The 14,699-nt window shown below is 41.6% G+C and overlaps 1 protein-coding gene across 1 annotated transcript in view; it reads right to left on the bottom strand.

The window, feature by feature from the left end:
• The window catches only part of MYO6 (myosin VI), a 101,364-nt gene extending 97,664 nt beyond the window's left edge, over window positions 1–3,700 (bottom strand). Inside the window, exon 1 of the mRNA XM_068183869.1 lies at window positions 3,562–3,700. The gene's annotated coding sequence lies outside the window, so the exon portion shown is untranslated. The remainder of the gene's footprint in view (window positions 1–3,561) is intronic.
• Window positions 3,701–14,699: the final 10,999 nt, after the last annotated feature.

The following is a 14,699-nucleotide window of genomic DNA, read 5'->3' as shown; positions in this document are numbered from 1 at the left end:
TGACTTTTTTTTTTTAATTAGGTCTTTAGAAAGTTCTTTTTAAAAGTGTTTCAGACCCAAGGATGCTATAACACTGGGACACAAGTTATGAAGCCACATGCAGTATGCTCTAGAGTAGATAATGAATACCTCAGGTTTTATCCCTCTGATTTTCCTGGTTTAAATGACAGTATGGTTGTACACCTACATTTCCTACAGTATTACAGGCTATACTCCTAAACCACAACATTTTGCTGTCAAATGCAGTAGTTTGCTTCAACATTAATTATTTTAAAACCAAATGCCTTAAGCTGTAACGAGATGACCAGCAACTGAAAGATTATAGGACTTATCAGAGAAACTGTTCATCTTTTGAGGACTGAAATTGCTTTTTTCCACATAAACTCAAGCCCAAATACAGACAGCACCTGAAGAAATCATCAGGCTCAAGCCCCTGCAAGAGAACAAGTAAAACAGTTTTGAGGGGTGTTTTTAATGTATCCTTAACACAAATCCTATTTGACTTTCAAAAACCTTTGCAGAAATGAGACTGAACAACCTTAGCTTCTTTCAGTTTTCCCTAAGTCATAACAGATTTTAAGAACTTCATCAAGTCTTGGGTGTAAATAGTTTCATCTTTTTCAATACAGTCACTGACAAAAGAACACAAACCACTTCTCACTAATTGTAATACTCTAGCATCTTCCTGTCCCCTCATCTCATCTCTTTCTGATGGAAATGAGCTTGCCTAGCTTTGTGGAACGCACCTTCCAAACATATATATTCTCTGCAGATATGTTTTCCAAAACCTTCCTCAGCCCTGGTGACCATTTCTGGTAGATGGACACATTTGAATTTATCTTCCTCAACAGCCTGTGGCCAAAACTGGACACATTATTCTGTTAATTTAAGCTGCACTAGTAGAAAAAGCTAAATGCTGAACTTCAACAGTACTGCATCCCTGTGCTTCTTGTGATCCCACGTAACCCTCACATCTGCTTCCATGGCACTGCTGCCAAGTTGACTTTACCCATCTGCATTATGGGATCTTCTACCTGAAAATAGTATCTTGTACTCAAATACTGCCTTCAAACTTATCATAAACCTCTTGTCCTCCAAAGCAGAGCATCAAAAACACAGTTTGAAAGCACTACTCAGTCTCCTTCATATTTTGTGCTAATTCTGTTGATCAAAGATATCCATGTCAACAAGTACAAAGGTGCCAGAACTGCCCCCAGCAGCACTTTAAACTGATGTTTGATGGTGACTCATAATCATTTCCTGAGAGTTATCACTTAGAGTTGTTGTCTCTAGACCTGGTCCCTTTGGTTCAGCTGTTCTCAATAACTTACTTCAGTTGAACAATTTTCCTAAGAGCAGCCCTACTGGGTCAGACAGCAGGTCTGTTGTCTGCACTATGTCAATGCTTGAAATTAATATATAAATTTGATAAATAATTGACAGTACTTTCCCAATCTATTATCCCAGCACTGTGCTCAGCTTGGTGACTTCCTGAGCTACTTCAGGTGCTCCACACAAGTTAGCCTTAGTGGGTTTTTCTTCCACTAATTTGTCCAGCTGTTTTTCAAGTCCCTGTAAACTTTCAATATCCACATGCTTCAGAAAGGATTTCCAAAGCTTAACTAACCACACATTGAGTCAAAACCAAAAACACACCCCTTTTGTTCATTTTGAACCTGCCAGCTTAATCATATGCTTTCACATTTTGTTCTGATAAAAAGTTAGTCCCTACTCAACTTTGCCACAGCACTCATAAGCCTGTCAAGATTTCTAAAACCTGAAATCTTTCCTCAGACCAGTGTTATCAAATACCACAAAAATACAAAGGTTAGATTGGGTCACAAAGCCTTCTCCACCCTGGCAGACCAGGCACAAGGAAGCACTATTTCACCTTCCTTATGAGAACATTATTGTTAATGGGTCAAAATACTGACCCATTATCAAAACAAAGGCACATGGCAATGCCGGAGGCTGAAGGACACAGTACTTTGTGCAGATTATAGAGGAATCTGACTAGAAATAATGGGGGTGGGGAAATTCGTTCAACTTAGAATTCCTGCAAATACTGACATGGTTTTCATTCAGAAAGCTATTCAGCCTCGCAGGAAAGTTTACTGCCTTTATGTTTGCATTGCTGGCTTTATAGTTTTACAGTCAAAGACATAACTGTGCCTTCACTAAATAGTTTATTAACTGAGACACATTAAAAACCCATCCACTAAAAATACTGTCAAGCAAAATCTTAATTTCTATGTTATTAAAAGCAACATCACAAAGGTTTAGAACTTGTGCTCTGATAATTCTGATATTTACTCTCCCACCTCAACAAGACTGAGATCTTTCTTTTGCAATTATTTTATAAACCATACAATTAAATGTTAACTTGTGTGTGAGCAGTTTTATTATATTTAAACAAATACTGCAAGACATTTGCCTATATTTTTAAATTTTTAAAATTAACATTTAAAAAATTAAAGTATTTCTATTTTTATTAGGCTTTTTTTTTTCCACTAAAAAATAAAGTTAAAAAACACAGATGACATTTAACTCACGAGTTCATCTCCACCCTGTTAATTTGTCACACTTGCAACAGAAGGAAGACTCAGTCCCGTGGCCAACCTTTGTACTCGATGGCTGTGAACCCAGTCCATAGGCCGCCCCGCAGCCCGGCGATGCCAACTGAACTGTAAGGAATTAGGTCGCCCCAAAGGTCTGTTCCCTCCGGGAGCACCGCAGGGCACAAGTCACGACATGCTACTTCTCTGCACCTTTGTAAAAACAGCGCTGGCAGTCAGCAGTATTCGCTGAAACAACAGATGACAACCATCCTTTCACAGAAGCAGACAACTATTAGTTCAGCTACCTCCATCCTACAGGCCTTGGCAGCATTTAGTAGTTCAGAACTAGTAAATGAAAGCCAAGTATTAGACAAGCACCAACAGTATAGTTGCTGCACTGCAGGTCGTATTCTAGACCATTAAGGAGACGAACCCTTTAAAGCTTTCCTATTCAGTAATGGATGCAAGTTACAGGAACGCGGTATTGGTTTTTAGTTGTACATCACAGTGACACACGCTGCTCTCTAAACCTCAGCCTGCAAAAGTACTTCAAGAAGAAATACTCCAGAAAACGTTTTTCCACTGAACTACCACTCGTACCGTGTCCGGCCAGTAAAGGCTATAAAAATTTTATTTTCACTTACAGGGACAATGCCACCAGCACAGAAGTGTTTCTGAAGCAAGGAGGGGAGCACAGCTGTAACTCCGCAGGGATGGAATTTCACAGAGGATGATACTAAAGAAACCCAAACAAGCCCACAAAGGAAAGAATTTCCATGGCAGTTAATTTAAGGAAGTAAAGCACAGTCCATAGGGATTCCAAGCTCCGGAGCGCTCCCCCGCCGAGGGCCCGGCCCTTGCCTCGCCCGCCCCGATCGCACCTGCCCGGGGCGAGAGGGGCGGCGGGGGCAGCCGAGGGGCAGCGCTGCGGCCGGGCCGAAGGGCCGGCACCTCCCGCCGGGGGTAGGAGGGGGCGGCGGAGGCGGAGAGGCCGCGTCCTTACCTGCTGATGGAGGTGGTGCTGCTGCGCTCGGCGCCCCGCTCGCTGCCAGCCCTGCCGCTGCTGCCGCTGCTGCTGCCGCCTCAGCTGCGCTGCTCTGCGCCGCCCCCGCCGCCCGGCACGGCCCGGCCCGGCCCGGGACGTCACCGCCACAGGGCCGGCCGGGGGCGGGGGCAGCGCCGGCGGGGCGGTGGCGGCTGGGGAGGCCGGCCCGGCCTTCTCTCCGCGCAGGGCTTGCCTGGCGGAGAGCCCCGGCCCCGCGGCGCCCCTCGGGCGCACCGAGCCCGCAGCCCGCGCCCTCCGCGGCAGAGGTAGTGCCGAGGGGCTGGCCTATGGTTATTTTGTGTGAGTTGGGTCTCTTCCTTTGTTTTTACGCCGTTGCATAAAGGGTCATCTTGGGAACTGTCTTTGTTTTTACTGACCATCGCCCCATAAAGAAAGGTGCCGAGCAGGTGGCGGCTCTCCTGCCGCACAAACCTTGCAAGTCAGACGGTTTGAGGCCGGTTCCTCTCCCAGGCTCGCCCTGGCCCTGTGCTGTCCCTGCCGTGTCCCCAGGGTCCTGCCTGGCGGATGTTACAGGGCTGGGAGCAGCGATGTCGCACCCGCTGTTGAGTGGCAGAACAGCGTGGCCTGCCCAGGCCTGTGCCCCCTGTACCTCCCGCAAGGCAGCCCAGGGCCAGCCTGGGCTCTGCGGGATTGCCCTGGCATGTGCCTCACCCAGCCGTTCATCTCCGGCTGCTGCGCTGCTGTGACCTGGGGACAGTGGCCCCACTGGACGGCATTGCATCATGCTCGGCCGGGGTGTCACACCGCTGGTGCTACTCACAGCCACCCCTCCCGTGCCGCAGCTCTGAGTCACCTCCCTGGCCCTTGGCTTTACCACGATTCATTCCTGGCGTCGCCAGCTGGTTTGTCAGCTTTCCCATAGCACCGTGCTTCCCTCCCCACAATAGTTCATGAGCAGCACAATACTGTACGTGCAAAGCCTCCTTGTTCTCCGCCTGATGGTTCGTTCATACGTCTTTTGCTGACAAAGGGAAACAAACCAGTTAATACTTCAAAATCTTGTGTTTTCCTTCATTTTGCAGCCCTAGCTACCTTCCTTTAAGCAGGGTGTGTTTCACTGCATCCTTTTTGAGTGTTTGGACAACACCAGGGACATTGTGGGTACAGCCACTAGCTAATAAATAATTTACATAAATTTCTTCAAGCCATAGCTGCCCATGCAGATATGATTGTCATAACAATGTCTTGGCTTCTTAGAGAACAAAGAGAAATCCCAGGGGCTTCTTTAGGGGGAACCTAGAGAAACTCAGGGGGTTCTGTCAAGGATTAGAGTGGATGTACACATGGAAGGAAAATGGCAGTACATTAGGTGCATGAGTAATCCTGCATCCTGTGCAGGGTACAGGTGGAGTTCAATCCTGAGTCCAGATTAACATTCCTACAACTCCTGAAATGTGCTGTGAACTTGTTTTGGTCTTTAAAACATTCCACATGCCTGCAAAGTAGTAAGGTAAATTTGATGGTTGCATCTTCACTTGACATAATTTAGAATGTTTGACAATTTGGACAAACAACATTGTATAACTTCTAGAGCACTGAAGCTTGTCTTTGGCATTACCTTTCAGTACTTTGTACAGTCAGCCTTACTTTTATTTGTAAAAGAGAGATAAGGATAATTTTTATCTGGGAAAAAAAATAGTGCACGGACAAGTGAATGAAAATGTAAATTTGGTGACTGGCTAACACCAGCTCTGTTAGCAAAACAGGATATAATGTCAGGAAACGATCAACAAAACACTTTCAGTGTAAACAATCCAAGCTATCTTGCCCTCTGATGTGCCTCTCCCTCATTGGAAGAAGCATGTCTCTACTTTCTCCCCTCTTTTCTCCCTGGGAAGTTTAAAAATAACCCAAGACACAGCAACATCTGTTCTGTGAATCTTCAGGGAAAATACAGGAAGACTCACAAGTGAAATCGGAGTGCAAGAACTTCAACCTAAGCAAAAAGTGGGGGAAAGTGGAAACAGAAAAAAAGGCAAAACATGTTTTAGTGTACCCATTGCCTGTATGTAAGGAGCATTTCCAGTTTCATTCCTAGGAAAATTGGATGAACCTCTGTAATTCCAGTCTAACTGAGACTTTTCAGAACACCAGCAAAAGTGCAGATGGGTTACAGCTGCTTTGTTTAATAGCTGTATAAGGAGCAGAGGCAGTTTGAAGCTGGGGGGCGAGGGCAGAGTGCCTTTAGCATCATCCTGTTCCTCCCACACCTCAGTGCACCAGGCAGGGCAAACAGCAGTGGAGAAGCCTCCACTGCTAAGTGGCAACCACAGAGGTGGCGTGTCAGCGCTGCTGGAACTTGGGGCAGGCTCACACTGTACACACCACAGCAAGAGGGTGTCTTGCGAGGAACCAGAGCTATAAAAGCACCGTCTGCAGTGTGCAAACTCCATGTTCTGGATGGCCTACCAGGAATTCCACAAGCATTCCAAAGGCGGAAAGATCAACAATACATGGCAGCACCACATTTTGACATTGGACATGGACATGCACCTCTTGTAGCCCTGCCACAAAGAACTGACAATACTTCAAATATCCAAGGTGTCTTCATTCACCCAGTTATTAAAATAGAACATTTTAATATGAATCCAGGTTGTTATGGATAGTAAACAGCTTTTGTCATTAAAGTTGCCATATATTTTTTTAAAAGATGTGTTATTGTAGTAACCACCATATTTTGTCAGAGCTGTTGAATGGTAGTCTGGAAGAATAAGAGGTAGAGGACCCTAGATGATTTCTCAGAAAACCCTGAGAGGATATAAAGTTTGTGTTCACAGAATCACAGAATGATTTGGGTTGGAAGGGACCTTATAGATCATATAGTTCCAGCCCCACTGCCATGGGCAGAGACGCCTGCTTGACCAGGTTCCTCAAAGCCCCAGTCAGCCTGGACTTGATGAATGGTAGTTTGAAAGGATGGGCGGGTAAAGGACTCCAGGTAATTTCTCAGAAAACCCTGAGAGGATATTACATGTGTTTTCGTTTCAAATAATATTATACAACGTCCTACTTAAATTTCAATGAAAGTGAATTTTTGTGTATAACTCAGTGGATCAAACTATTCTGTATAAATAGGAAAAGGTAAAGGCTCTCATACTTGCATTAAAAATTTCACTCCTGAGAGGGTTGTTCTTAAATGTTTAGTATCATAACTGCTCAGTTTCTCTCTCCAGACTTTATGATGAAAAATTAAATGCAAAAATCTGGTTTGACACCGATTTCAAGCCTTTACTGTATTCATCTCTCCAGGTGGAATACTTGTGTATGAATCATGTTATTAGCTAGCTTTCCCTGTGGATTCCACATAGCTACAACTGTTTTACACACCACATGTAATGGGTAAAGTTCTGCCTGTAAAAATGTCCATGGGCACTGACTTAAGTCACAGCTTAATGTGAGGCCAGAAGTTCATTTGCTTTACACTGTTTTGTTGGCATACTCTAAGTGTACATGAGTGTGATGTAATGGCACTGTATCTGTGTAATGTGGTCACAGTAAAACACCTCACAGCTTGCCATTTTCTAACAGCTGAGTATTCTGGTTTAGCACTTAGATACTCCCCAAAAATTATTTTATACTTTTACAGTCAGTTTCTGATAAAAACTAAAGTCACTGGTTATAGAACAGTTTTGGACTTACCAATGCAGAGTTTGCAAATGTGGCTACTGAAGCTGCCAACACAATTTATCTATTATTTGTCTGGATAAAGAATAGCTTGTTCATATGTTTGCAAAAGAACCTTTCTAACTTGGCTCAAGGTTGAGCAGCTTATTTTCAGAGAAAGAACAAGAAAATTTGCTGGGATTTTAGCAGTAGTAGATGACGTTCCTTCCAGGATCAATCTTTGGTTTCTTTCCAAGCAGGCTTACTCTAGATAAGCACCATTCATTTCCTTATCATGTAAATTATTTACTGGAAATAAATGTGTAAGTCTTATTTTATCTGCTCCCTTTTACTTAATGTTATGTGCACATACATAATTCTCCAATTTTGACAGTAGTGAAATGATACTTTTTTTTTTCCTCTTTCCGGAAGAGTTTACATAAACATCTATTTTGACTACGCCTGAATAGTTTTTAATATTCTAACTTTTCCACAGGCCTTCTGTATTTCAACAGCTTCATACAAGTTACAAAAAAATTTTAGACATTATGTTTTAAGGTAAGAGGTCCTATTTAAAGTCTTCCTGTTTCATTTCAATTCGTGAGTAGTTTTTTCTTTGACAACATGTTAGTTTAGGAAGATCGATGGTTTTGCATTTTCACCCCTAGCAATGTGTGACAGGTTTCTGAAGTTGTTTTTTGGCTGAGAGTAAGTCTCTTGGACTGGCCCCATTTTTTAATTTCCTCTCCTTAAAGGATAATTCAATTAAGCAAATAGATTATTTTCAGTTGTGGGTAGCTCCAGAGAACAAGGCTTGCATAAATAATAGCATGAAAGGAGGTAAGGGGAATCCCTGACTTGTGAACTTGCAATCCTTCAGAAGTCCACTGCTTTTTGTTTTACTTTTGTGAGTGGATTCATTCTATAAACACAAATGGTGAGGACAGGAAAATGAGATTACAGTACCCCAGGGTAGCTGGACGATATTTCTGGAGTCATCCCAGTGTTAGAAGACAGATGGATTCCATTCCTGGTAGAACACTCCCCATGTCTCTGGGGAAAGAATTTTCTTTTGTTTCTTTCTCTTTCTTGCCAAAGCTTCTCTTTGGCAAAGATATCGTGGGCCCGCTCTCATGCATGTTTAAGAGGAGAATGGGCCCCACCAGTTTAGATACATCATCTGGAGGACAGGGAGGAGCTCTAGTGTAGGAAAGAGAACCCAGGAAAAGCCACTCAGATAACACACAATAGCAATTACCACTGAGTTGGCTTTTTTTAATTTTAGCTTCCTGCCCCCACTCCCCCTCGATGCACTCTGTGATCACCTACATGGAATTCCTTTTTGGTGATGAACAGCAGCTGCCAAAAAAATTACCACAGGCTCATCTGAAAAACAAAAGTAGCCTGCAGTAAATAGGTGACCTATAGATGCCAGGAATAGGGCTGTCCTTCTTTCATGGAGCAGGGCCTACTCACCTGCAGTAAATGAACTTTAGTATGGATTAATTTCTGAGATCATGGTACTGAGAGCTTCCCACACTTCTTAGGAAAGGGAATTCTGTGGGGTTATTAACTAATTTGTAAATCTTTCTGTAAAAGCCACTGTTCATCTAGTGTGTTCCTGAACAATTAAGTCCTGTTAAATGTACCTTCAGGACTGTTTTCCAATCCCATTTCAGACAGTTCATTTTAGGCATTTTTAGCTTTAGTTTTTGAGCTAGTCTTGGGAAAGAAAAGTTTAAGAAGAATAAGTAATCCCCTTGAAATTCTAACACATCTTTGGGCAGGGACCAGAGGATGTGTGCCAATAACCTAATTCACAAAATATGGGGGTCCAGCTGTAGCTCTCCTAAGCTTCACATTGATGTAAGAAGCAAGAAAAGAAAAAAATATGCATGAGAAAAATGCTGAAAAGGAAGATTGCTAATGCTACTGAGGTAGGAATGCAAAGCTCTTGCAGGCACCTCCCTCCTGTCTAGCCTTCACTTATCACTGTAGGGTTATTATACAGAACAGAGAGAGTTTAATTGACATTGCTTGTTGAATAAATCCACTCTCAAAGATGTCAACTTTGTTGATGCTATCCATCTGGGCAAACCACTTAACAAACTTGCTGGGGGACCCCTGATTACTGTATGAAGGATTAATACTCTTTTGCCAGAAAAATAGGCTGCCAAAGCAGCACATTGTTTCAGCTTTCTCTGTTCTTTTGCAGCGCAGTTATACACGCACCTGAATTCTACCAAAAGCATAGACTCAAGTTGCTTCCCCATACCCTTCCCATATGTAGGATAACTAGATTATCTAAAACCTGACCCTGCGTACTTTCCTGCTGGTGAGCAGCCCTTGACCCTGGGTTTTACACCCACACTTAAATTCCACCACCAGCTCTTCAACCCCTTGTGGTAGGACTTTAAGTGCAAGATAAGGCAAACTTCACTGAGAAGTTAAACACTCACTGTACCATGATGTTTTCTCCTGGCATGCTTATTTGGCCCAGAGACTGCCAAATTGTCCAGTTCTGACTCAGTTACTAAATGTGCTAATAATCTGAATCACCTATCTGCTCACAAACAGTTCTAGGAATTGCATTACTACTCAAATTATTCCAGAAAAATAGCAGGTATCAAAAACTGCTGCATTTCGCTTTCAGTTGCTTATAATACCTTCACTAACCTTTGGCCGCCCAGTTTAAAGTTTTCCAAATTAGGTATTTGATGCAAATTGAATGCTAGCTAAAATGCTTCTGCTCACATTATTAAAGAACAGTAACATGCATTATACTTTCTAGTAAAGTTGCCCAGAGACTTGTAGCATAGTTTTAGATTTGGCAAGCAAGTTGTGTTTTATGCCAGAGCTGTGCCTTTTGCCAAGAGTCTTGAAATGTAACCAAATATAGCGAAGCTGTGAACTTCTGATGAGCATCAGATGTGGGCTGGCCTTGACCCTGTAGCTTCATTCTCAGAACATCACACCTGGAACTGCAGCACTCCTGCAGCAGCACTGCCTAGTATTTTCTCTGCAGCATCAGCCAGGTTTGTCGCACCAAATACAGGAACTCAGAGCAAACAGAATCACAAAGTGGCTGAGGTCGGAAGGGACCCCTGGAGGTTATCTGCTGTAACCCCCCACTCAAACAGGGACCCTTAGAGCCAGCTGCCCAGGACCATGTCCAGACAGCTTTTGAGTATCTCCAAGGATGAAGATTCCACAGCCTCTTGGGGCAACCCATGCCAGTGCTTGGTCACCTTCAGTGCAAAAAAGTGTTTCCTGATGCTCAGAGAAAACCTTTTCTGTTTTGGTTTGTGTCCATTGCCTCTGGTCAGTTTGTTACCAGCCTCCAACTGGATACTGTACCATAGATCAACCTCCAGGTTCAGATATTTAGTCCTTAATACATCTCACTGTCTGCTTATCCAGCCCATACTTCCTCAGCTTCTCTGCGGATGAAGTTGGCAACACAGGATCATAGAGGGAAAAAGCCAGCAGTGGCCATTTTTCTGGAGTGTAGATAGAAGAACAGAGCTTAGAGACATGATGAAAGATTAAAAGATGTAAGAGCCAAGACAGACTGGGAGAAGAACCAGTATACAAGGGATCTCATCAGGGGTTTGGAAGGAGGGAAAACGGCAAGGGACAAGTGATGCTTAGGTAAAATCTGTAAAAACCACCAGAACAAGTTCTCCCCTCACGTTTTCATCTAGGTAAGCAAGAAAATAACAACACATTATGACTGCTTATGGAGAAACAAAAATGAGAACTGTGGCATTAGTTCTAGGAGTGATCATATACTGACAATGGAAGTCAGAAAAACTAAAGTGTGCACAATGCAAAACACATATTAAACAAGACAAACGTAAGCACTAAGAAGGCAGAAAGCTTCCAAAAATTTTTAGACTGTATAAGGAATAGTAGTTTAGTTCACTTTATGTGATCACACTTCCTTCAGATACTTCTTGCAACAGATGCTAAGTCTGTCAGGGAACTTCACAGTGTTTAGGGAACTTAATATTTCACAGTAAAGACAACTACAAGCTCTATGATTCATACTGTTCATGAGAATATAATGAAAAAAAGTATCATTTTAAAAATAATTTAAGTAGTGGTTTTCAAACATGAGCACATGACCTATTGCTACAGGAAAATTATCAATTTGGCAAGTTACTTACAAATATTTTCCAGCTATCATTAGCTACATCCTTATTTTCAAATGCCCAATTTGAGATGTTTAGGGCCAGATTTGCCAGAGTTTCCAAACCCAGAGCAATCAAGCAGTAGCTCTACACAAGTACAGTTGAAAGCACTTCACTGTGTAAAGAACGGAACAAGAAATTGGAAGACAAAATTAAACACTTTCTTCAACATTGGCTTCAGATAAATCTCAGGTAAATAGAATTTCAGTCTAAGCAAACAGTTCTAACCACAAAACTAGTTTCTCTCAAGTAGCTAAATAAACAGCAGGCATCTTTTTAAGCTTACTTTTCAATGCTCACAAGTGAGAGTAGCTTAAGCATGAATTTCAGCAGTTTAGAGTAGCTTAGCTTAGTTAAACAAAAATGCTTTTAAACATCTTCCCCTGAACTCCAGCACTTAATCTGCAATATGGAAATAATGATATGGAGCAACTCTGACTGGACAAAATAAGAGTGAAGCCAAGTTCACCCCACCTAGCATCTAAATGGCCTGGAAAAAATTTCAAGAAACTATTTGAATTCAACAAAGTCCCTAGGAAATAGGGAACTTCCACTGACTCCACAAATTTACTTGCTTTATATAGACAACCAAGACACTGGGATGCAAGTGAGAAAGCAAGTTAGAAATCAGGCTAACTATACGGCATTCAAGTTCATTAACCATGTATGAAAGATAGAGAATAACAGAGCAGAATGAAAAACTCACCAAAAGAGTGTACAGTAAGGTGTAGAGCCAAAAATGAGGTAATAAATTCACCCACAGAATACTGTCCTTGCAAAACAAAGATCTGGCTTCCACAGAAGGAAAAAAAATTAAAAAGCTATATGACTTTGTAATTAAATATTGCATCATAAACTGTCCATACACATTCAACACATTGTTACAGACATTTGCTTAAAAATGTCTTCTTGATTCTGGAACTTAAACATTCATTTGCAGTACAAATTTTGTTTGAAGTCGAGAAATTTCAGTGGTTTTATAGGATGGGAGGAAGCTGTGCAACTTCTCACGGCCTTTAAATGCCCTTTTGTAACATGGAGATATTATTACAATATTGTTTACAAAGCAGTTTAAGTTTCAGGACTGATGAACATTTAAGTAAAAAACATATTCCATTTGTTTGCATTCCAGTACAATTTATGACCTATTTAGTGCCATTTTCTGTGAGAAACGTGCATCTTGTAATAGTGCTGTTTTGGGGTTAGCCTGTCTTTTTTGTATTACAGAATTGACACACTATCTGCCATATCACTGATGTATAGTATAAATAAATTTCCTGGACTGAAAATGCAAATACTAAGTTCTCTAGAACTAAAATAATTACTGTTTTCAGTCTGCTACATAAACAGGCCATTCATCAAGGCCAGGTTGGATGGGTCTCTGAGCTGGTCTCGTGGGAGGTGTCCTTGTCCACAGCAGCCAGGTTGGAACTAGATGATCTTTAAGGTGGCTTCCAACCCAAACCATTCTATGAACCTAAATCTGTAGATCAGAGAAACTTGAAATTCCAAACAAAGTAATTCTTGAGAGTTCCTATAATTAATGTCATAGGTTGGTCCAATGTATAATAGTGTCCCTGTCCACGCTACCACCGCATTTCTAACATACACATAAAGATAAGGGAAACAGGTTAGTTTTTAAAAATTTAAGTTAGGAAGGAGAAGCCTGATGTAAACAGGCACTGTCACAGAGCTTGTTTTAAACAGTTACATCTGGAGGACAATGGAGTAGAGATTTGCTAACAGTTTGCAAACTACTGCTGTGAGATGACATTGATATCTTTAGTTATAGTACATGTAGTTGACATCAGTGTATGTACAAAAGTAAACCAAGTTCCTAAACTTAGAAATATGTTTAAACAGATAGAGTTTTGTGTAAATAGTTGATAAATTTCCCTAAGGTACACCACTGAGGAAATGTAACATGTTTTAATCTCTGGTGTTTAGGCCAGAGTCTACACAGACTCTGCAGGCAGGAGGCTCAAGCTGGCTGGAGCATGATGCTTTTCCTCTAAGTGGATCCTCACAGCTCAAGGGGAATAAACACTCAGGTGTATCAAACTAGTCTGCTTCCCATTACCCTTATCCAGTCAGCTTACAGTAAAAGAGAACCTGGTCCTGAAAATTGAGCTTTTAGGTATCATCTAAAACTATGACACTGTGCAAACAGGCAGATGTATGATGTGGATTTGACTATTCTATTAAAAAAACCCATCTATTTATACAGTACATTCAGCCCTATTGCTGCAGATATACAATACTCTTTTATTTTAAAAACTGCAATAGTTTTCTTTCCTGCCACTGCTGAATTACTTACCTGATGATTGTTTGGGTAAAGTCATACCCCAAAGAACTCTAGTTACATAATGACTAATAAGCATTAACAACTAAGAAAGAAGGGAAGACAAAAAATAAAAAAAGGCAGGTAAGTCAAGTCTGTCTCATTTACTAGAAATTGGATACTTCTAAATCCAGATAATCTTCTGTTCATATATATTCATGTATGAAACGTAGCTTATCTTTTTAAGCATCATGCATTGCAAATAGCACTGCTGACTCTCCCCCAGGTACATCAACTATGAATCTCACAGGGAAAAAAAAAACAACTAAAGGAAAAAACAAACGAGAAAATAAAAACTAGCAAAGAAACAGGCTGGCTGTTTGAATCTAGGCTGTGGCTAGCAATTACTCTCAAAACTGAATATGGAATCCCTAAGGAATGGCGTACATTTCCAAAAGTTTCCTTTTGTAACTACAGGGTTGTACAACTCCAAATGCAAATTTGTTAAAAACAAGCAAAATCAAGGCTGTCAGAAAATTACAAGAGACCACAACTGAGAGAACAATCTCCTTCCGGATTACATCCTCCCTTACACAGACTGAAGCCTAGAAAACAGACATCTTTCATCACATCTTTGAGCAGGCACTATTGAGTTAAGCAGAAAGGATTTACTTCAAAAATATGGTGGTGAGAAGCAAGTAAAATGGCTGTTGCCTCACTCTTACTGTTTCAAAGCTGTAGTTTGTAACATCAGCCCTTTGATTTCCAGAAGTAGATGGGGTAAGTAAAAAAAACTGGGAGAAGTACCTTTGTGAACCAAACTCACTGCACAGGGGTTCTTTAGGGGCACTGAGTATGCAGCACAGGAAAAGTGTTGAACCAACATAAAAATTAAATCTTTTATCAGACTCCAGTACCTCTCATTATTCCCAATAATCAAGACTGCAAAGAGCAAGCATCTTTACACCTACTTCTGTTCATATGCTAAAATACATGTG

The sequence above is a fragment of the Anomalospiza imberbis genome, chromosome 3 (assembly GCF_031753505.1).
Source record: "Anomalospiza imberbis isolate Cuckoo-Finch-1a 21T00152 chromosome 3, ASM3175350v1, whole genome shotgun sequence".
Classification (NCBI taxonomy): Eukaryota; Metazoa; Chordata; class Aves; order Passeriformes; family Viduidae; genus Anomalospiza; species Anomalospiza imberbis.
Note: the sequence above shows the minus strand (reverse complement) of the source record. Positions and strands in the feature narration are given on the sequence as shown.